This window comes from Camelus dromedarius, chromosome 30 (genome assembly GCF_036321535.1).
Source record: "Camelus dromedarius isolate mCamDro1 chromosome 30, mCamDro1.pat, whole genome shotgun sequence".
NCBI lineage: Eukaryota > Metazoa > Chordata > Mammalia > Artiodactyla > Camelidae > Camelus > Camelus dromedarius.
Genome location: NC_087465.1, coordinates 17,358,217 through 17,380,257, shown reverse-complemented (window position 1 = coordinate 17,380,257; position 22,041 = coordinate 17,358,217). Strand labels below are relative to the sequence as shown.

The following is a 22,041-nucleotide window of genomic DNA, read 5'->3' as shown; positions in this document are numbered from 1 at the left end:
CAGATTTTATTGCTTACATTTGATGTGTCATTACAGTGCTGGGTCCTGAGAATACAGAAGTCAACACACAAGAAAATAAAAAGGCTAAAACACATGTTCCACCATATTAACTTTTTTTTCATTCACTCATTCATCTGTAAGTCATTCAACATGTGTCTTCATATTGAGTACTGATTGGGAGTCAAGTGCTGTGCTGAACACCAAGTATATAACTGTAAATGAGATGGATAGGCCCTGATTTTGATCTTTTGTCCTGCCATATAATGGGACATCTTCATTACTCCCTTTACCCTAAGTTTTTATCACAAATTGCTAATGAAAGTAAAACTATTAGTGGAGTTTTGACAGGTAAAGGTAAATGAAACAGAACTCCTCTTTCCATGTGCCATTTTCCTCCAACTCCCTATGTGAACACACTTTGTGCCAAGACCAAGAAGATGTGCCCCAAAAAGAACAAAGCTGATTTCCTCACACCATTGACTGGGGCTGTTCTTCACTTAGAAGGCTTGATGCTTAATGATTTGTCTTGGGAGAAAATATCAAAGGAGTTAATCTGCTATTCTACATGCCTAACCTCCTGGGATTAACCACAGGCACAAGGATCGCTAAGTGTACTTGGCAACAATGAGCTAAAAATGGAAAAAAAGCATCATACTGTTATTTTATTCATTTTCCCCCAAGGTACTTTCTGAAAAACACCACAACCTCCAAGGGATTGGGACCAGCTTCCTTGTAATGGTAGGTTATATATCCATCTTCTTCCAAGCAGTTGTATCATACTCAGTTATCAGCATACCTTATTTAATGTGGTTGAATGTATGAGATTGTGTTCCTACCTGATTGGAAACCTTCTTGTCCTTACTTCATTGGCTGTACTGGATCTTTTTTTCTGGGGTCAGACCTTCAGATTTCTACCAGAAATTGCTCCTTTGGGGAAACAAGGCCTTCCCCAAAACTCAGGAAACTGAAACGGAGACAGCAAAAGAAAAAGAAATTACTTGTATAGATAGATCTCAATTTTTAAATTTTAAGTAGATATCCAAGCATACATCTTCTAAACAGTATAATAACTTAAGGGAAATTCATGGTTTATAAGTTTAAGTACTCAAAAACAGAACATATTATGATAAAAGTACAAGTTGTATTTTTTCCTCAAGTCAAGCAGACTTCAAAAAAGATCCAGTTATCCTTTGTTCATCAAGGCACAAAGTAAGGGCAAAAAGGCAAGTTTCTAAGCATTTTTCTTTAAAATGTACTTCCTTTCTTAAGTCTTCACCAAGATCTTCTGGAAATTATTAATTTGACTAAACTTAATTATTCATAAAATAAACATAGGAACCTGCAGAAGGATATTTCACAGAGACTTGTAATGTACAATACCCATTGCATACATGCACCACAAGCTTGTATTTTCTAGCATCGTCATACATAAAAATGTGTGTGTGCCCATGTCTGTCTCTTTTTGAGATGGGGTGGTGGGGATAGGATAAATCTGTTGGCTGTTAGTGATTTAGAAAGATAATTACTAGGGTAAAGGGAAAGCTACAGCAAGTAAAGCAATAAAATCTTGAGGTTGTATTTCCATAATAACGATAGCAGTTTTCTGAGTAACCAAGGGAGCAGTCTCCTCAAATTTATGGTAACACCTGTTACAGACCATCTGCTCATAAATTTCACACTATCATTAATGGAAAACAAATGGCACTGTCTCTCCTTCCCTTTATCCACTGGTCATTCTCACATAAACTATTTTTTCTCTTCAAGGTCATGCTCTTTCCTATCTGTTTAAAAACATTAGGATCTCGGAGGAGTGACACATAATGTGCCATGCCTTGATATTTTTACCAGTGATGGTTCTGTAAAGAGCACTGGATTGTTGGGAGGTTATAAATTGTTGGAGATAGTCTTAGGTGGAATTCCCCTAGAAGCAGAACCTGAAGCAAGAATTTGATAGCAAACTGTTTATCTGGGAGATGCTTCCAGAAAACTCAGAAGTGGAGTGGGAATTGAGAGTAGAGGCATGGAAGGAAGCCAAAGGAGGTGCATTACTGAACAGATCGTCCTGCAGGGAGCTGTTGTCAGTCCTTCAGGGGAGTTCTTGTGAAACTCTACAGAACATGCCTAGGAGCTATCCCAAGGATGGGTGAGAAACTTGAAGTACTTATCTTCCAATCCCCCTTTGTCCTTGGTTGAAAGCTCCACCCAGATACATTAACTCCTGGACACTCCTGGCCTGCCCTAAGGTGGATAATTGCAGCTGACAGCATGATTCTATCAATATACACTGGAATGATGAGTGCGGGGGAGATACGAGTGGAGCACTGGCACCATCTGATACAATGGGGACAGGAGATATTAATCACTGGCTTGCAAGTCCAGATGGATAACCTTAAGTTTCTGGGTTAATGGCTTTACTTTGAGGTATTTAAGCATGATGTATCAGTAACAATTTCTTCTGTTAAATCAAGTCTAGGTTGCTAAGTCCCTAATCTTCTGGAAAACTGTGTGTATCTTTTGACAGTCTTTTAAAAAGTAAAATGATTAAGATTTCAAGTTGACCATTCACTCATTCACTCATTTAACAAACATTTACTGAACATGTGAAATACGCCATGGGTTAAGCTAGGCACCAGCGTTACTGTTACTAAAATCATTATATTACTATCTCGAATTCAATGTATTGGGACATCCAGATAAGTAAATCCATAGTTACAGTAAAAATTATTACAGACTGCTATAGGAAAACATAGTGGGACCTTAATTCACATTGTAGACAGTAGTATATAGGGGATATCAGCAGGGCTTCCTATAGAAGGCAATACTTGAGATGGATAAGTAACATGAAGGAGAGGTACATTTTTGAGGCAAAGAGAAGATAAATTCATGGTTGCAAGGAAATGAATGGTGAAGGATCAGACCATAAAGGAGTTTCAGGAGTTCCAGTTACAATCAGTATAAGAAATGTTCACTGGAGTATAAGAAAAGAAGACAATGCAGATAGTGGTAGAAGCCAGCTCATGAATGGTCCATGTATGTATAGTAAGTGCTGTGGTCTAGTCTTTGTGTCTCCCTCCAAATTCATATGTTGAAATCTTAATTTCTGTAAGTGATAGTATTAGTAGGTGGGTCCTTTGGGAGGTGATTAGGTTATCAGGGTGGAGCCCTCATGAATGGGGTTAGTGCTCTTATAAGAGACCCCACAGGACTCCCCAACCTCTTCTGCCATGTGAGAATATAATGAAAAGTCTCTGACTCAGCAGAGGGACCTCATCTGACTATACTGGCACCATAATCTTGAACTTCCAGCCTCCAGAACTGTGGGAAATAAATTTCTGTTGTTCATGAGCCATCCCACCTATAATATATTCCTATAGCAGCCCAAATGGACAAAGAGTTAGGATGTGAGATTTTACTCCAAGGACGAAGGGTATCCATTGAAGGATTGTAACTGGAAACTTAGAAGAGAAGAGAGAAAAGTTGTATAACATGATCAATTGTTTTTATAAGAAAAATTCATTTGTTTCAGTTTTAGAGATCCCTCTGGAAATACTGTGGCTGGATTGTAGGAGAAGGCTGATGGCAATCCTGAATATAGAAAGATGAATTAGTAGTGGCCCATTAATGTGAGTCAAATAAGAAAGTGAATATAAAATGTGTGAGTTTGTGACTGACAGTTCTTTTCCTTCAGTACTTGAAAAATGTTATGCCAAGGCTTCTGACTCCGTAGTTTCAAAATACAGATATGCTGTCCTCGGAACTGGTGTTTCTCTATAAGTAATGCATTGTTTCTCCTTGTCTGCTTTCAAGATTTTTTTTCTTTGTCTTTACTTTTCAGAAGTTTAATTATGGTGTGTATCTTGGCAAGGGTATATTTGTGTATTTCCTTTTTGCTCAGATTCTTAAGTGTGTACATTTATGTCTTTTAAAAAAATTGAGAACTTGCTCTCTCTTTTCATTCTGGGACTTGGGTGATATGAATGTTAGCTCTTTTGTTATTGTTTACAGGTTCTCCAGATCCTGTTCCTTCCCATTCCACCTCCCAGTCTGTTTTTCTCTGTTTTTCACATTTGGTACATTCTTTTGTTCTCATGTTCATGATTCTAAGCTTTGTCATCTCCACTCTATTCTTGAGGTTGTCTAGCAAGGTTTTTATTTTGATTATTGTATTTTTCAGTTCTATTATTCTCATTTCTTTTTACTGTTATAACTTCTAGTTCTTTGCTTACATTTTCTATTTTTTCCCATTTCTTTCAAGAACACGTAATTGCTAATTGAAGCATTTATGTGATAGCTTATTTAGAATCCTTGTCAGATAATTTCAATACCTGTTTTGTCTCAGTGTTGATGCATGCTCTTTGTCTTTTCTCACTTATTTTGTGATTTCCTGGTTCTTGGTATCATGAGTAATTTTTGGTTGTATTCTAAACATTATGAATATTAGATGATTCTGAATCCTATTTAATTTTATGATTCCTTTTTTAGCAAGAAGTCCCCCTATACTGAGATATAGTAGGAGGGCTGGGTGGGGAGATATGTACAGTTTTCCACTTGGCCCTGCTGACAATACCCCAGCAAAAGTGGGCACTTACGTTCTCTTACTGAAGACAGAGTAGAAGTTCAGTTCTCCTATTGGCTCTTCTGAACCTTCCCCCAGAAAGTGGGACCATTCATTTCATCGTGCTGCTTCTAAGTGGGAGTGGAGGTTCAGCTTCCCAATAGATTTCTTGACACCAGAGGAGGGAGAAGTGAAGTGTTAGCTGTGTTTCTTCCCACCACCTCATTCTGTCTTGTTGATGCTCGGTGTGGGCAGAGACTCAGCTACCTGCTGGGTCCCACTGACACCAGGGTAGGAGGAAGAGAACTGCCAACTAGCTTTGCTTTGTGCCATCTCATTCTGTCTTATTGCCTCAGGATGAGTATGGGGATTCAGCACCCCACTGGGTCTCACTGACACCAGGTGTCAGGGGACAGTGGAGTGCCTACTAGCTCCAACTTGCAACACCCTATTGTTATTGATGTCAGGTAGAAGTGGAGTGTAAGCTCCCCCATTGGACCCCATGACTGTGGGGCAGCTCAGTGGTAACTGGCCTGTCAGGAACCACCTTTTTAAGTCTCTTTGATGATGGAAAGGGATGGAGGCTCAACTCACAATGGACCACATGGAGACAACCCTGGTGGGGGAATCAGAGCACTGCCTCTCCTAGAGGGCAGGAGTTGGGTTGTGTGGAAGATAAATCCTCGTTTGGACCAACCGCAACCACAGGGCACAGGGGATGGTTGCGATATTTCCATTGACATTTGGCTCAAGTAGTGTGTGTATTGCCAAACAATTTTCTGTTTTTAGCAACCCCTTTCCTCATACTTTGGCAAGGGGAAACAGGGAAACAGGTTTTTTTTTTTTTTTTGAAGCTTTTTGTCTGTTCTATTGGTAGTTATGGATTAGAGGCTCCTGTAGTACCTGCTCCAGTATATATAGGAAGTAATAGGAAACATAGGGGACACATCACCATGTTATTCCCCAGGTCCCAATGTCCCTAGTAAGTCTACCTTCTCATTTCCACCTTTCAATGTCTTCTTATGCTTGATTGTTGTTATGTTCAGGGTTTTAGTTTTAAGTGGGAGAAATGGGCTACTTCATCTTCTTGGAAGCATAAGTCTAGAGATCTATTGATGTTAGAAAGTACTGCTGACTGTAAATTGAAGTTTGATGATGTACAGTTTGCCCTTTAAGAATTATCCTGCTAGATAATGTGGCTTCCCAAAGTTGCTACAATTTGATTTTCAGACTTTTAAAAGTCAAATATTTTGCTGGAGTTAAAGATTAAAGAGAAGCAAGAAATTAAAATTATGTGGTAATAATTAAAGTAGGAAACATTAATATACATGCATATTTGCTTAATATTGCTTAATATTAGTTTAATGCACATGGTTATAGAGATATTTAAAGCTATGTGTATATACATGGTTAGTATACATATATACAGCTCTTTGCTCTGTTAGCTGAGAAGACCCATAAACAATACATAGCAGCAACTAGCACACCTCACATCCAGACCCTGGTGTCTTACACCATTCTCCAATAAAAAGATCTAGTTCTCCTTGAAGAAAGAGCTGGTTCTAGGACTGGAGCAGTAAATATGTACAAGAAGATCCTAGACCATCTTATAGTGTCAGAAGGTAAGGAAAGCACTAAAAATCAAAAATAAAAAAACCCCATGTAGATGGGGTTACATCAAAGTAGCACAAGAGCTAATTGAAAGAGTTCACAAGGGTCAGGAGTAGGACAATTTGAGCAACAAAATACATAAAGTAGAATTAGATTATAACCCAAAGCATAAAATAAATATCCATGAGTTCTTTTTATCTAAATAAACTGGATACATAAATAAATGAGAGAGAATAGACAAATTTCCAGTGCAGAATTCCAAATAGTTCATTAGTATGAAAAAGGGAAAAGAGTAACTTTGCAATAGAGAAACCTGAAAAACACTACCTCAGCCAGGTGATCAAGGTCGACCTGAGCATTCATAGTGCATATTATATGATGTACACTTGATGTGATCTGACAAAACAGCCCTTCTACTCTGTGGTCTTCCTCCCCGAAACTGCCAAGTATCCATCGACCAATAATTTACGAGCTTCTTACTATAAAGATAATTGTTAATCATATGGCCAAACTAAGGAGCTCTCACTTTTGAACTAAGAAATCTAAAGGCTTCCAGAAGGTGAGTCCAAATTTTACACTTACGTCAGAAACCTATTACATAATTTCATAACTGAAGAGCTCTGAAAATACTGGCATCATCCATATTAGTATGATTTCATAATGCAGATAATAGGGATTTAAGAAATTGGCAGATACATCTGCAGGCTCATTTGTTATCATTTCTCTGAAGGGCAAGATAAATGAATAAAAATGAGAAAAGTGGAAAAATGGCTAGCAATTTTAGGCAGTTTGCCCAATCTCCATACTAGGAAAGACTAAGCAAAAAAAAAAAAAAAAAAAAAAAAGATCTTGAAATTATATTTTTAAAGCACCTACTAGTATTTATGATCTTTTTATACAAAATAACTTGGAAGTATGAACTATCAACTAAGTAATCTTCTCTGATGATAAAATCTTTGATTTATTTGAAACTATGAAATGTAAAATGAGGTAATAATCAGAAAGTCTTAAGAAAAAGAATAGGAAAAAAAAAACTCTGCATTACTCCTCTTAAAAAGCAAAATTATAAGAAGAATCACGTTAAACATATTTTGAAACAAAGAGAAAATCCCCATTACTGTTACAGATCTTTTAAAACTTTATTTTGCTTTAATTTTTAACAAATATTGATGTTTACAAAGTTACTGTCACACAGTGACACAATTTTAAGTTAGCTTTCTTCATTCTTTCTTCTTTAAGCATTATTCAATTTTGTTTCATAGTCTTCTAATTATAATATAATAACTGTGTAATTTTCTACTAAGTGGATATAATTTTCTAAACTATTTTCCTGTTGTTAACAATTAAGGTGTTTCCAATTTCTTGTTATTACAAATGACATGATAACGAATACCTTTATTTATGTAATTTTCTAGATATAAATTATTTATTGGCAGAAGCTTCCAGAATTAGAATGAATGTATAAAAAGCTATTAACATTTTTATCTTGCTAGACATTGACAAATTACTTGTCAAAAGATCAAACCAAATTATATTGCAATGAACTTTGCCAACAAAATACATTAATATAATTTTTAATTTTGCTAAATTAATAAACTAGAAACCCATGTTCCATTTCTTTGAATTTTTTGATAGCTATTGAAATTGAATATCATTTGTGTATTTAAAATACTAATTGTATTTCTGGAAATATTGCTATGACTTACCAGTAACTTCTTTCTAATTCTCCTTAAGAACTATTTTCTTAGAAACTTTACCCACTCTCCTCAAATTTCCCTCCATCCTCTCTACTTCCTTCACTATCAGCTGTTGAGCTACCTTGTATCTCATTAAGAAAATAGAAGTCAGTAAATAGTCCTCTACCAAGTCCATTAATTCATTAGCATTTGCATTGATCTTTGTATTCCCTTTTACTATGGGAGTTAAAGTTAAAAGGCTGTGAGCACTACAGACAGTATTTCATTTTCTCTCTTCTTCTCAAGTACTTCACAGTACTGCATTTTCTGTAACCCATCTCCTTTTATGAGTGATTCTCACCAAAATTCACACTTGTTCTAGACTAATAACTCCTACTTATAATGCTAAAAAAAATACATGCAACATGAAACCCTCCCCTGACCCTTCCATATCTTCTTCATCTAATTCATGGCTGAGCTTTTCAAAATTATCTTCATATATTGTTTCCACTTCCTCATGTCCCATTGACTCTATAATTTACATCTATCTAGTTTCTCTCACGGCAACTTCTTTGCCTACTGCTCTGAAATTTTACTTACGAAGGTCACCAGTGATCTCCATGTCAGTACAGCCACTGGATACTTTTTGTCCTATTTCTAGCCTCTTTCCTTCTTTAAAAAAGAAAAACAACTATTTGGTTTTTTGCTTCTGTGCTTTTACACCTTCATTATCTTCTGCTTTGGTTTATTTTACTGGCTCTCCTTTAATCTGATTTTTAAATATTCTATTAGTTTCATTTATCTTCAGTGGAATATACCCCTATATGAAGGATTATTCTCAACATTTAGTTCTCGTAATAACAGTACATAGCAGCAGTCAATACTTCTGTAATGCTTACCATGTGCCAGACACTGTTCTAAGACATTGTTTTATATACACATTTATAGACACACACATATATGAGTTTATCCTCCTCATAAACCTATGAGATAAGCCTATTATTATTCCCATATTACAAATGAGAAAACTGAGGCACTGAGAGGTTAAGTATAATTTGCCCAAGGTCACACAATCAGTACTTGGTGATGACCCTGCTGAGTTGATGCTGGAACTTTAAAGAAGTTAAATTAATGTCTCAGAGATTAGTCTTAAAATGAGTAAAATAACTTAATGACTTATAAAGTATCAGGGAAAAAATGTAACATTTTAGACTGAATGGGAACTACTAAGTCATGTATCAGTAACTAAGAATGATTGATTCTTACTGAAAACATTATTTTTCATTACTCCATTCATTTGAAATAAAACTATTCTTGTATTAGTGTTTCGCAGTTTTTATCCTTTCACATATTTATTCATTTATTCAACACACATTTCCTAAACACTTTCCATGTACCAGTGTCTGTTGCAAGCCTTGGAAGATTCAACAAAGCACAAAGTCCTTGCTCGTAAGCAAATGCCCCAGAGGTGGAAGGAGGCAAGTAAGCATGTAAATGAATGTCGTACAGTGACAGAAATATGACTGCGTTGTGGGATGGAGAGGCACTGAAGAGGTAGGTCTCTTTGGCTGAGATTGTGATGGTAGCATTTGAACTGAGACCTTAATGATCAGAGGGAAATAGATCTGGATAGAAGGATTAGCCAATCCAAAACTGTGAGAACAACAAATAGAACTTGCTGGATCTGAGGGCTTGAAAAAGGCAAATGTGCCTGGAATCAGGTGAAGAAGGTCTGGGAAATATGTAGGAAGTGGACCAGAGTACATGGTGCCTGTAAACCTTGCTATATGTTGAACATTTAGCCTCTTCACAATAGATAGCCTTTAGAGATTAGAAGCAGTCTAATGATAACATCAGATTTGTGCTTTTTAAAAGATTACTTTCACTGTTTAGTCTTCTACAAAAACAATATACCTACTACATCTCTATGAAGTATGGACAGTAAATTTTAAAAAGCCCAATGAGCTCATAAGCAGTTTGTTTACTAACTATAATTATTCATCTCAAATAGGCTGCATTAATATAAGCTTGGTGACCTTGGGGTCCTGAGACAGATTAGGGAAACCCAGCTATTTTCAAATAGTGTGATTTGAAACTTCTCGTACTTGTTGGGGTTTAGGAATATTATTTTATTGCTGGGGTTGGTTGTGAGGTTTAGAGTAAGAAAAGAGAGTATGATGGCTGGCTTCCATATATTCTCCCTTTCTGTGAGAGAAGTGATGGGTGGGGGCAACTACCCTGCTATTGGCTCATTGCTTAAATTTCAGAACTAGTTCAAGCCAGTAAACATTTGCTGAAAAACTACTATATGTTAGGCACCTAAAGAGCCGGGCACTGTACTAATGCTTAACGTGCACCATCTCATGTCATATTAATTTACAATTAACCATATGGGGTAGGTGCATTTATTATAGTATTTTCCAGATGGAAGTCTGATCTTTTTAAGGGGCTTCAGTGATTTCTTCAAGGTTATACAGCTAGTTAGGGGCAGAGGCAGTATTTGGACTCAGATCTGTTATCAGTGCCAATTCTCTTAACCATTATGCTCTACCGACTGTAAAGACCCTAATTGAAAAGTTCAGAATTATACATACGTGGGTACAACTAACCCCAAGGCTGTTTGGGACAAACTGGCTGCTTGAAAAGGGCTGGGTTTATTAAGATGCACTTATTAAGAAGACTGTGAGGGAGGGTCCAAGAACACACTCTCTGCACTAAGGGGCAACAGAGTAAGAAAGAATTAGCCTACAGCAGTAGGCAGGCTAACAGCATGATGCTGAGGACCAAGAAACAGTTTTCCTCTCCCCTTTTAAAAAATAATTATTAAATTATTTCTACTTCAAAATATCAGAAAGAAATCCTAGTACTATGGACAGTTTGTGGAGCCACTTTAAATTGAATCCTGGCAAGTGTAGCCTTCATAGTACGCCACTGGCACCTAGGTGTAGTTAAGTAAGGTTTCATTTTTCTTTAGACCTAAAGCAAAATAATTTTCTCATAGGTATAATTTAGGAAAGTCTTCAGAGAAAATATTTAAAGCCCACCATCTCAGAGGGAAGCAATTTTGCGAAAAATCTACCAGCAAAAGCAAGGCCCAACACACCAAGTGTTTAGTGAGATTTGCACTGTTATAGCATTGCTCATGTTGTTCCTTTACGCATTTTTCTGGAAGAAGGCTCTTAATGTTTATCAATTCTCAGAGATATAGACCCACACTGATGTGTCAGAAAGAGCTTTCCTTTGGTTTTGCTACTTACTAGAATTTGATAACTTTCTTAATCTTTCTGAGTCTGTTTCCTATCTGCAAACAAGGATAACATTGTACAGAGGGAAGTGGTTAAATTAAATGACATGTATAAATGTATATAACCTTCCAGACAGAGAACATGCCTAGTAAATGTTACGTGATCTGCAAACACTCTGCTTCCTTGAAACAGATGAAACTTGTTCTCATGTTCTTAACCAATGGACTTAATATCAAGGCAATATTTAAAAATTGTATTTGTTCTTTCACTGTCTATCTACATTTCTAATATATTCTAACATATTCTCCTTGATGAATTGTGTCAATATGAGTAACATTTATCCATTTAAGCTATTACTGTTCATAGGTTTGAGATATTTCAATGTGAGATAAGCCATTACTCAAAGGGATGACTAAGTCGGCTTTGTCAAAGATTTCAATGAGATATAAATACATCTCACTCAGAATTAACTTTCACAGAAGAGGAGAGCTATGATTCAAAATGTGGATAGGAAAAACTTTTCTTTTTGTACAAAATATTATTTCCATTTGCTCTACTAGGAAAAAAGAACAGCTTATAGTTAGTCTAATTTACACTTTATGCTTAGTCTAAAAGAGTCACATACATTTAGAATGATTAATCAGTTTTCTTTAATCAGTAATGCATATTTACAAATATCCTTTTCTGAAAAGCGCCAAAAGCAAGCACTGTTTTGCCTGTAAGTTCCCAGCCTCCACTCTAGTTGTAAAGGCTAATAACTCTAAAATGCAAATAGAATCAGAATGCTACATGTGGCAATCGGGAAATGATTTGTGCACCAGCTATTTTAACAAAGGCTTGCAAACAAATAAATGAATAATGAAAGGCAAAAGAATGCCAAATGCATGTGAAAGCAGAACATACAGAATTATTAATTATCTTTGGGGATTAATTGTGTGACTAACTCTTATTTAAAGAGCATACACAGTGGGGGAGGGTGTAGCTCAAGTGGTAGAGCTCATGCTTAGCATACACAAGGTCCTGGGTTCAATCCCCAGTACCTCCTCTAAAAATAAGTAAATAAATAAACCTAACTACCTCACCCTCCAAAAAAAAAGGTAATAAATAAAATAAAAAATAAAGGGCATACACAGAGTCAGGTGATCTAGGTTATCATGTTGATGCTATTACATAACCAAAAATCTTCATGTGAAGGAATTTGTGGTAGGAATGAATAAAACATTACAGGAAGAACTAATTAAATGAGTTAAGATTCCACAATGTGATAATCACCTCACACCTATTAGAATGGCTATTACCAAAAACACAAGTGAGGATGTGGAGAAAAGAGAACTATTGGTAAGAATGTTAAATTGGTGTAGCTGCTATGGAAAACAGTATGAAGGTTATTAAAAAAAAAAAAAAAAGTAGAACTACCATATGATCCAACAATTCCTCTTCTGGTTATATATCCAGAGGAAGTTAAATGACTATCTCAAAAAGATATTTGCACCCTTATATTCACTGTAGCATTATTTACAATAGCTAAGACACGGGAAACAGCCTAAGTGTTTTGAGAGGTGAATGGATAAAGAAAATTGGGTACATACAATTGACTATTGTTCAGCCATGAGAAAGAAAGAAATTCAGCTATTTGTGACCACATATGTGGACTTTGCAGGGGGATTATGCTAAGTGAAATAAGTCAGAGAGAGAGATAAATACTTTATGATCTCACTTACATGTGAAATCTAAAAAACTGAACTCATAGATAGAATGGATTGATGGTTGCCAGAGTTAGGGGTTGGGGTGGGAAAAATGGGTGAAGATAATCAAAAGATAAAAACTTCCAGTTATAAGATACATGAGTACTGGAGATGTAATGTATAGCCTGGTCACTACACTTAACAATACTGAACTGTATGTTTGAAAGTTCCTAAGAGATTAGATCTTAAAAGTTCTTATCACAAGAAGAAAAACTATAATTATGTGAATTAATTAATGTTAACTGAAGTTAACCATGGTAATCATTTCACAATATATACATATATCAAACTGTCACATTGTACACCTTGAACTAATATAACATATATCGATTTAAAATATTTCATTTATACTTTGGCATAAATATATCAAATTGGGTTTCTTGACAAGATTAATAATAACTATACATAAAAGGAAATAAGATTTTTTTGTTGCTGTTGTCTGTTTTTCCAGAGCATAAAACACTAAAAAAGGTGAGGATTGTCTATGGACTTTCAAATACTGTCCCATGGATTCTAACTCTGATAGAAACGTTTATTCCAGACCTGAAAGAGAACTTGAATCATTCATTTCAACACATCTGCAAAACAGTCATGTTCAAATATAAAGAGATGAATAGATACCAGTTAATTATTTTTCACACTGCAAGACATCTGCCTTCAGTTTTCATCAGACCCCAATTTTGGGGTTATCAGGGTCCACAGTTCTTAAGCAAGCAATAAAATGCTTACACCAGTGCTTTCTCCCTACTATGAATAACTGTTCATTCTCCCCACTAGTCCCCATCCCTTCTCTCCTTAATGTCTTGGCCAAAATTCAACTATCAGCCCAGGAAACTCTTTCCCAGTTTCATTGCCTGTACGTGATTGTGTTATTTCAATCACCTTGGCACATTTATATTACCTCCTTCCTAAGGCAGGTAGTGTATGTGTGAGATTTAAATAAAAGAAAGCGTGTAAAGTACTTAATGCTCAGCTCCTAGCACAATACTCAGTAACCGCTAAGTAGCATTATTATTATACCATTTACTTTAAAACTAACCTGTACTAGTTCAGGTAATTGCTTTACCATTCTACATTTCTGTCACACACCTGTATACTTTGTCCCCAGCTGCGGTAAAGGAAATAAACAAACGTTTATTGATTATCTACAGTAAAAAGCAGTGCAGGGTAAAGAATTAGTACTGTTCAAGCCTGCATTTGAATTCCAGCCCTCTCACTAACTTGGACTTTTCTATTCCCCAGTTCCTTTACTGATAATTAGATAATAGATATTTCAGAGAATATTGTAAAGATTAAAAAGAACTGCAACAGTGTTTGGATCCAGAAGAAGCACTTATTACCTCATTAAGTGTAAACTATTAGATTGTTTTATCAAGTTTTGAGAATCTGGTAATGCTCCGCATCCCTTCCCTAGAAGTAAAGATAACTAACAACAAATAAATGAATAGATAGAGAAATAGAGATAGATAATTAGATAACCACATACTTCCAGGGATTTGTTAATATGAAGATCAGTCAAAGCCTTCAGTTGGCACAAACAACTCAGAGAAATTGTTACAGGGGCAAGAATTATAGTTCTTGTAAATATAAACTCTCAACATGGAGAAGGACATTTTAATGTGATCAAAATTTGAGTCAAAACTACATGCTTCCATAGTGGTGCCTCCACCAGGTCCTGATTTGACTGGAATTGAAATTCCTAACATTACTGTCCCCATCACAGGCTTGAAAACCTGGCAGGTGATCAAGTTCAACCTATGATTAAAGAGCCTTACTCGCTTGTCTATAAAATGGGTATGTCAGTACCATTCTGAAAAGAGCATTATGTAGATTAAGAGAGCACAAATAAACTCTCCTAGCACCTAACAGTCATGTAATTCACCTTTCAGCTTTTTCACTTTTTTTCCTTTTCTTATTTTCTTCCCTGCACTAGTTCTCACTTTGTTTCACATCTCACAAGGCTGAAATCATAATGCTTTTACTCAGATAATCTCATGTAACAAAGAAACCCTAAGAAATCATTAAGGTAAACAGTGCCGTTATTACATTAAAACCTGATTTGTCCAGAAATGTAACTATGTAATTCTCCTTTACTTCTAGTTATTCACCATCCATGGGCACAAACTGGATGTGTATCAAATACATTAACTCCTTGGAAAATTATCTGTGGTGCCATTTTGGGTTCTGTTTATATACTACAGCTTTCCCCAAACTATCATTTTTACCCCTCTTCTGTTTTAAAACCCTCAAAATATAACTTCTAATTAATAGTTATACTAATTGGCATTATATTCATTTTTCTTTGCTTTTTCTTTGATTATAACAAGTATGATCTGATTCTTAAGTTAATAAAATGAGTTTTTTTGCATATGAAGAAGTTTGAAGAGGAAAATAGGATGCATAGTGTAAGGAGATATTCACTGTAGAATTAGAGAAAACCTTAGCAGTTACAAACATAGTGAAATTGAAGCTAATTAATTAGTAGTCAGTGAAATTTTGTCATGTGTTGCCATTAATTGGCCAAGGAGAGTAATTAGGCTCACAAACAATAGACAGCGAAGAGTGGAAAATCTATTGTTCTCACCAGCTTTTACTGCTTGTTATCAGAGTCATCTTCAACTGGTTTATAAAACAATAACAGTTTAGTATCCAAACCTAAATGTCATTGATACAATATGTGGAGATAAGTGAACTCTACTATTCTTTCTTCATAAATCTAGTGTTACAGGATCATAAATTTCACAGTAGAATGATTTAGGAGAAAGGTAAAATTCATGCAAAGTATACTAATTGTTTAAACTTTTAAAAAAATTAAAAAGGATTTCTGACTATGTCTTGGCATACTTTTCTTTGTAGAGTATGTTAGAGCCAGTCTTTTTTGGATTAAGAGCTACTGTTCTAAAGTGAATACTTTTATTCATAATCATCAGGCAGATCAGTGAGCTGACTTCCCTGTAAGTCAGTAATGCTTTTTTCCTCCCTTCTTAACAAAGAACAGAACATCTGATAAGAAAAATAAAGTGCTTCCTTTTTTTATTTAAGTATGGATGATTTACAATATTATATTAGTTTCAGGTGTACAACAAAGTGATTCAATATTTTTATAGATTACACTACATTTAGTTATTACAAAATAATGGCTCTATTTCCCTGTGCTGCACAATAAAATCTCTCTTTTGTTAAAAAAGTAGCAAATGATGGAGTTAGAAAATTAATTTTTTTACTTTCCATGAATAATGATCAAAAACTATGAGATAGTGGCCCATGCAAGTTATATGGATTCTTCTTTTTTCATATGATTCTGAATACAAAATGTACCCATAATCAGGAATCATTTTCAAAGCAAATTTTTTTTTATAACTAAATAGCTATAATGGGTAATAAGATCAGTTTGTTTTAATTTACATAACTGCTAAATATAAACTAATAAGGTGTAAGTTTTTTTCACTTTTTCATTTTAATTTCGTATATGAGACAGAGAAAACAAACTACTTTCTATCATATTATAGTTTTTGCTCAACTACAACTACCAAAATTCTTGAAAGAACCTGTTTGTGTCATTTCAAAACAAGCCCCATAAAAAAAATTCAGTAGTCTTGAGGGACCTTTTAAGGAAGCCATTGTTATTGATTCATCCCTCAAATATGACCCAATTTAGCAATGAAATGACGTTAAAGTTTATCGTTTCTTCTCAGTGCATTACTAACTTTGGAAGGTGTAAATTTCCTTTCCTAGATGACAGAGGTGACTTCTTTACACATATACAACGGACACATACACATGCATATCATCTTGATATCCCCTGTCCACCTGTAATTCCACACTGAACCTTCCCTGCCATCAATCCATAACCAGTGCCACATTACTCAACTCCTTTCCTCTGCCAGCTGGTTTGGATTCAGGAAACAGGGAGCAATTTTAGTGCCCTTTTTAGTAAACCCTACATCCTATTTATGAACTAAGAAGAAATGGTTTTTATTTTTATTTTCTGGTGTCTTGATTCTTTCCTATGATTGCATCTCTCTCACTATATAGTTTCAGGACTAGTGTTATGACTGGAGTTGTGGAAAAGTTCTGATGCCTAAAAATGTCTTCCCATCTACTAACTGATGGTTGGCAGTCAACTCTCATCCCTTTATCTTTGAAATCTCATGCCTTTAGCTTAAATCTTTCTTTCCCGTTGAAATTCAAATATTAGCTGTGCTTTAAGGTCTTAATCATTTTGACCTCAGTCTGAATGATCCAAAAGCAAGTTTAGATACATGAAGGAGGGAGGAGAACTTGAGGGCATAAGGTTTCTGCAGAGGGTATTTGGGAATAGAAAGGATAGAGTAATAAATAGCCTCACAGGGGAAACTCAGAAACTGGAGCTTGATGAAACAAGAAAACAAGGTCTATTCTAATTAGTTGGAAAAGAAAGTTCTGAAGGTGACGGTTATTCCTGTGTAAAAGCTTGCCTGAAAAGTGTAACGTATGAGTGATTTGTGCCTCTGCACATTAGGGATGCATAATGTTATTCAAACAGTGCAAGGAAAACACAGATCATGACATGGCCTCAGCCATGCTCCGTTTTGTTGCCAGCCCACTTTGAGCATCAGAAAATGGACTGTAGAAATCTGGTTCATCTTATTTTAAACTTCTTGTCCCCAAATTTGAAACAATATTTATTTAAACACCAGGCTCTTTAAAAAGACCACAAAAAGACTACAAAGTTATTCATTTACTACTGTAGTACATCATGTACAATTTATTGGCTATTTCTCCTGTATATATTTATGTATTCCATAATCTAAAGTGTATGTTAAGTATAACTATAATATGATTCTGGTATCAACTATGAAAGCCTTTCTTACAAACTGATGAAATCCTTTGCTACAAAAATATGCCTCTGCCTTATATTGTTGTTTCAATATTAGTTTTCACATTTGCCAGAAAGTTATTTTTCATCCTGGTAAACTTCCAGTATGCCACTTCCTTGAATCATGGATGAAATACAAATTGCAGAGAATTCTCCATTTCTGTTCATAATTTAAAAATTTTAACTAAAAGTATAAAGCCTTCCTCAATTTCTGAAGCCTGCTCTTTTCCTAAATCTACTTGCTTCTTATGTCAATATTAAGTTTCTGGTTTTAAACATCTGTGGCCCTCCCTTAAAGGGTTCTCTATTAAAGGCTGCTTCTCCCTTTAGTTTTACTAGTAGGGAAGTGGTATTTTTGTGGGAAGAAAACAGCTACTACTCAGCTGTCAGGACAGTAGGGCTACATCCTCAGTTACAAAATCAAAATCCTGGCCTGGCATCAACAACTGAGATTACAAACCACTTTTTCACTTCCTTGCAATTAAAATATTTACATCAATTTCTCTTTGTTGTAACAATGGCATATAGAACCAAGTGCAGTTGTGGCTTGTGATTCTGTTTTTCTGACTCATGATCTTAGACTTCTTGCTTCCAGCTTCCTGATGAGTGCTCCCTTTACCAATTGCTGGGGGGCCAGATTTCTTTGCTGCTGTTGGTTCCCGACAGTTAAGTATCATGAAGCTTATCTTGAAATTATTTCTTTGCTGTGTCTACAAAGTAGTTCTCTCCCTTGCCCTCCCTCCACTCTTGCGTTCTGTTGCTCATTTAAACTTAACATCTGTAAATAGTCCACTGGGTTTACTTTGTTGGTGAACTGGCTGTTTTCCAAAATTTTGTTGTTGATCTTGTCTGACATTTTAAGGATGACCTTTTGGTGATGTTATAAAACTTCTCAAGAAAAGGAAAGCAGATGTGCTCATCTAATCTTTTTCTAAAGACTGTGCAAAAAAGCCAGTTGTTTTAAAACAGAATGGCTTGTGATACAAAGGGCTGCCACATATTTACATCTGCACCTGCGTGTTTTCTAGCTTCCAGAAACTAAAAATCAGCTCTGCAATATATAATCAGACACAAAGACAAACCAAAAAAAAAAAAAGCTGGTATTGAAATTCTTCTGCCTGATATTTGAACGTTCTGGTGAACAGGCCTGCTACTTCTAGTATTTCCATAAAGACAGTGGTCAAATAACCAATTCAGTAAAACAACCAATTCTTCCATGAGAAAAAAAGCTACTTAGAGTTGATGGATATAAACTTTAGGAGTTTTAGACCTGGAAAAAGTCTTGGAGATTTTCTTTTACAGATGAGGAGTATAAGATCCAGGGTGGTTAAGTGATTTGTGCAAGCCAGAGACAGGACTAGGGTTGGAGTTGGGGTTTCCTGCCAGGATATTGAGCTTATTCTTTGATTGGACTTGCTGGGTATTTACACATTACATCACGACAGCCCATGTACATCAGATTTGTTTACATCTACTAAGAGAAGCAAGTCAGTGCTTTTATAGGTATTGTAGTATAAGGTCAGCCTATTCCATAAAAACTAGTCAAAAATTAGTGAATCTGGTATTCCCAAAAAGACAATACTTTGTAGGCTTTTTTTTTTTTAAACTGGAAATGGGACTCAGATAGATAATGCATGTTTGTGTGTATGTAGTTACATAAAAACACATACACACACACACACACACACACATATATACTTATATGTTGTTCAAATTTAAAATAAAACAATTTTATTTTTATTGTCCAGTTATATATGATGACAAAAATAAAACACTTGTAGTTAATCAGATATATTTGTAGTATTTATTTACATAATTTTCTTTATATATCTCTACAATTTTAAAGAAAATGGGACAGCATAGAAATATTATGCACTTTCAAGCTAATACTGATAAGTAGTGTTTTGTAAGTGCCTTACATTATGTATAGACTAAAAGTACCATTGTTCTATCTATTCTTTGGAATATGGTTGATGTTTAGCTATGAAATAATGCTGTACCAATCTCAGGAAAAAATTCTTAGGTTAAAAACTCATTCTCCCCCTGATGTATTGTCTTTTCACAAAGATTTAACTCAAAGAATTTGCCTTTGTAAGATTTCGATCATTTTCCACCATTGTTCTATGCCCGTTCCTGTTAAACGTGCCTGATTCTGTTGCTAAGCAACCTTGCAGTCTTGTTGGGGCATGATGATGAACTAATAATCATTTTACATATGTCTGTTTGGATATAGTCTTTTTAAGAACATCCTGATATTTTTGTCTAAGAGGCTGTGTAAGAGGGTTCTTCATTTCAACTTACAGTTCTACAGGAATATAAGTAATAGAATTATGTTTTCCAGAAGAGTTCGAAGAACACCAACAGTGCACTAGAAAATCACAAGGTCTTATTTCCTTACATTATGTGTCTTTCTGGGAAAGGGTAAAAATCAGTCAGAACACAAGTCAAGAAATTCACCAAAAAATTTCAAAGACATACGAGGAACATAGACATTCCTTGTATTGACTAGATTAAGTTAACTTTTTTCTTCTCACCTCAAATTCTTAAGAAAAATTGTCGAGCCATATTATATTGAAAAATAAGTTCCATATAAGCCTGACATGGGTATTTGAATTTTATCAGGCTTTCAGATCAAATTAAATTGTTGTTAATCCTCTCCATCCTGCTAGCTATTCTCCCAGACATCCCTCCCCGGTTCAGGAATATCCTCCTTTAAACAGTTTATTTAACCAGATGGGGCTGATACCAGTAGGCTTAATAGTTCCTGTCTGATATATCAGGATATAGAAGGGGACTCCCAGTACTTCTCTAGCACAGAGACTTAGTAAATAGCATTCCCAGTGTGTATCTGAAAAAACAAAAAGGTTGTTCCTTCAAACAATCTTTTTTTTTTTTTTTGGTGATAATGCAATCAGATAAACAAAAATATCTCATTACTAAAGAATCACAGAGAATAGCCTAAGTATAAGAGAAGAGTCCCTCTAATGTGATCTCAGTGTCCATCTAACCCAGTAGCACAGAGCGGACAGTGCTGCCAAGAGACAAAGTCTATGTGCTGACACCATCTTCAAAAGCTTTGGGAGGTACCCCCAAACAACACCTGTTTTCTTTACAACCTTCCTTGTCCCTAGTACTTAGGAGACATCAGATACTGTATTGATTCTATTTCTAGTTTGAGGATGATCCCTTCTTAGTGCTATATCATCTAATATTGTAGGCATCTCTAACATGAAAAGATTTGAACACTTTTCCCTTCCTCTAAAACTTAAACTATTATAATTTATGTTTAAGGCAGCCAAGTTTAATGGATTTATGACCTGGGTTTAAAAAAGTGAGGGTTTAAATCTTGGTTCACTGTTTTGTAGATATATGGCCACTCTAGGTATCGGTTTCCTTACGTATAGGGTTTACAATGCTTTCATCAGAGATAAAGGATTAAATTTGGTATGCTAACATGGTGTGTACCATACAGTGTACATTAAATGTGAGCCCCCTTTCCTATCTTCACTGGGTGTAGCCCACTTCTAGTTTTCTAGGTTTTACTAGAAAATTTCATAACCTTCTAGGAATATATGGCTTCTGATCATATTCCCTTACTATCTTCATTGTACCAAACTAAAGGCTTTTAATTCTTTTGTAATTCCCATATTCTCATTTCTCATCTCAGTTACCTTTCTCTAAAATTTTAGAATTCAGTTTATTTTAGCAGGCATTAATTGAGGTGAGGGGCATTACAGTAGATCCTGTGGTTACAAGTATAAACAGGATCCTTGCCCTCATGTACCTTAGAGTCTAGTGTCAAGATTAGTAAATGGACAAAAAAATTCAATTTGACCTGATAAGTTCTGTGATATTGGCAAACTTGTGGCAACACAGAAGTAAAATATCTAAATCAGATTAGGAAGAAGGGAGATTCATGTACTTGCATGCTTTTCTCTAGAGCTGGCAAACAGATCTATACCTGTGTTCCAGTTTTGGATTGACAAAAGACAGCCTTAACATTCCTCTCAGCTTTAGACAGGTTTCTTCTTGACTATAGACCCCTGACCTCCCCTTATTTACAGCATTTACTCTAAAAAAAACTTGCAACTCTAAATTCTTTTTCTGCCCCTTTGACACGTGTATCTTCTTCCAGTGATCTTGCCAGTTTTACAATCAAGGAATGTCTTTCTCAAAGACCTGGGAGCTAGTTTTTTTTGGAAATGTAATCATCAAGAAAGATGGCACCCCCACCCTCTGTGTGAGGAGGCCAAGAGTCTGACTTCAGTAAGTGCTGATTAGCAAACATAGCCTAATCACACTGACCAGTCTCCCCCAGTGTCTTCCCATACTATCCCACTAGCTCACCCCA

General features: G+C 35.5%; 1 protein-coding gene across 1 annotated transcript in view; it reads right to left on the bottom strand.

Moving 5' to 3' along the window:
- PKIA (cAMP-dependent protein kinase inhibitor alpha) overlaps positions 1-22,041 on the bottom strand; it is a 91,080-nt gene that overhangs the window by 31,349 nt on the left and 37,690 nt on the right. Inside the window, exon 2 of the mRNA XM_031441437.2 lies at positions 837-964. The gene's annotated coding sequence lies outside the window, so the exon portion shown is untranslated. The remainder of the gene's footprint in view (positions 1-836; positions 965-22,041) is intronic.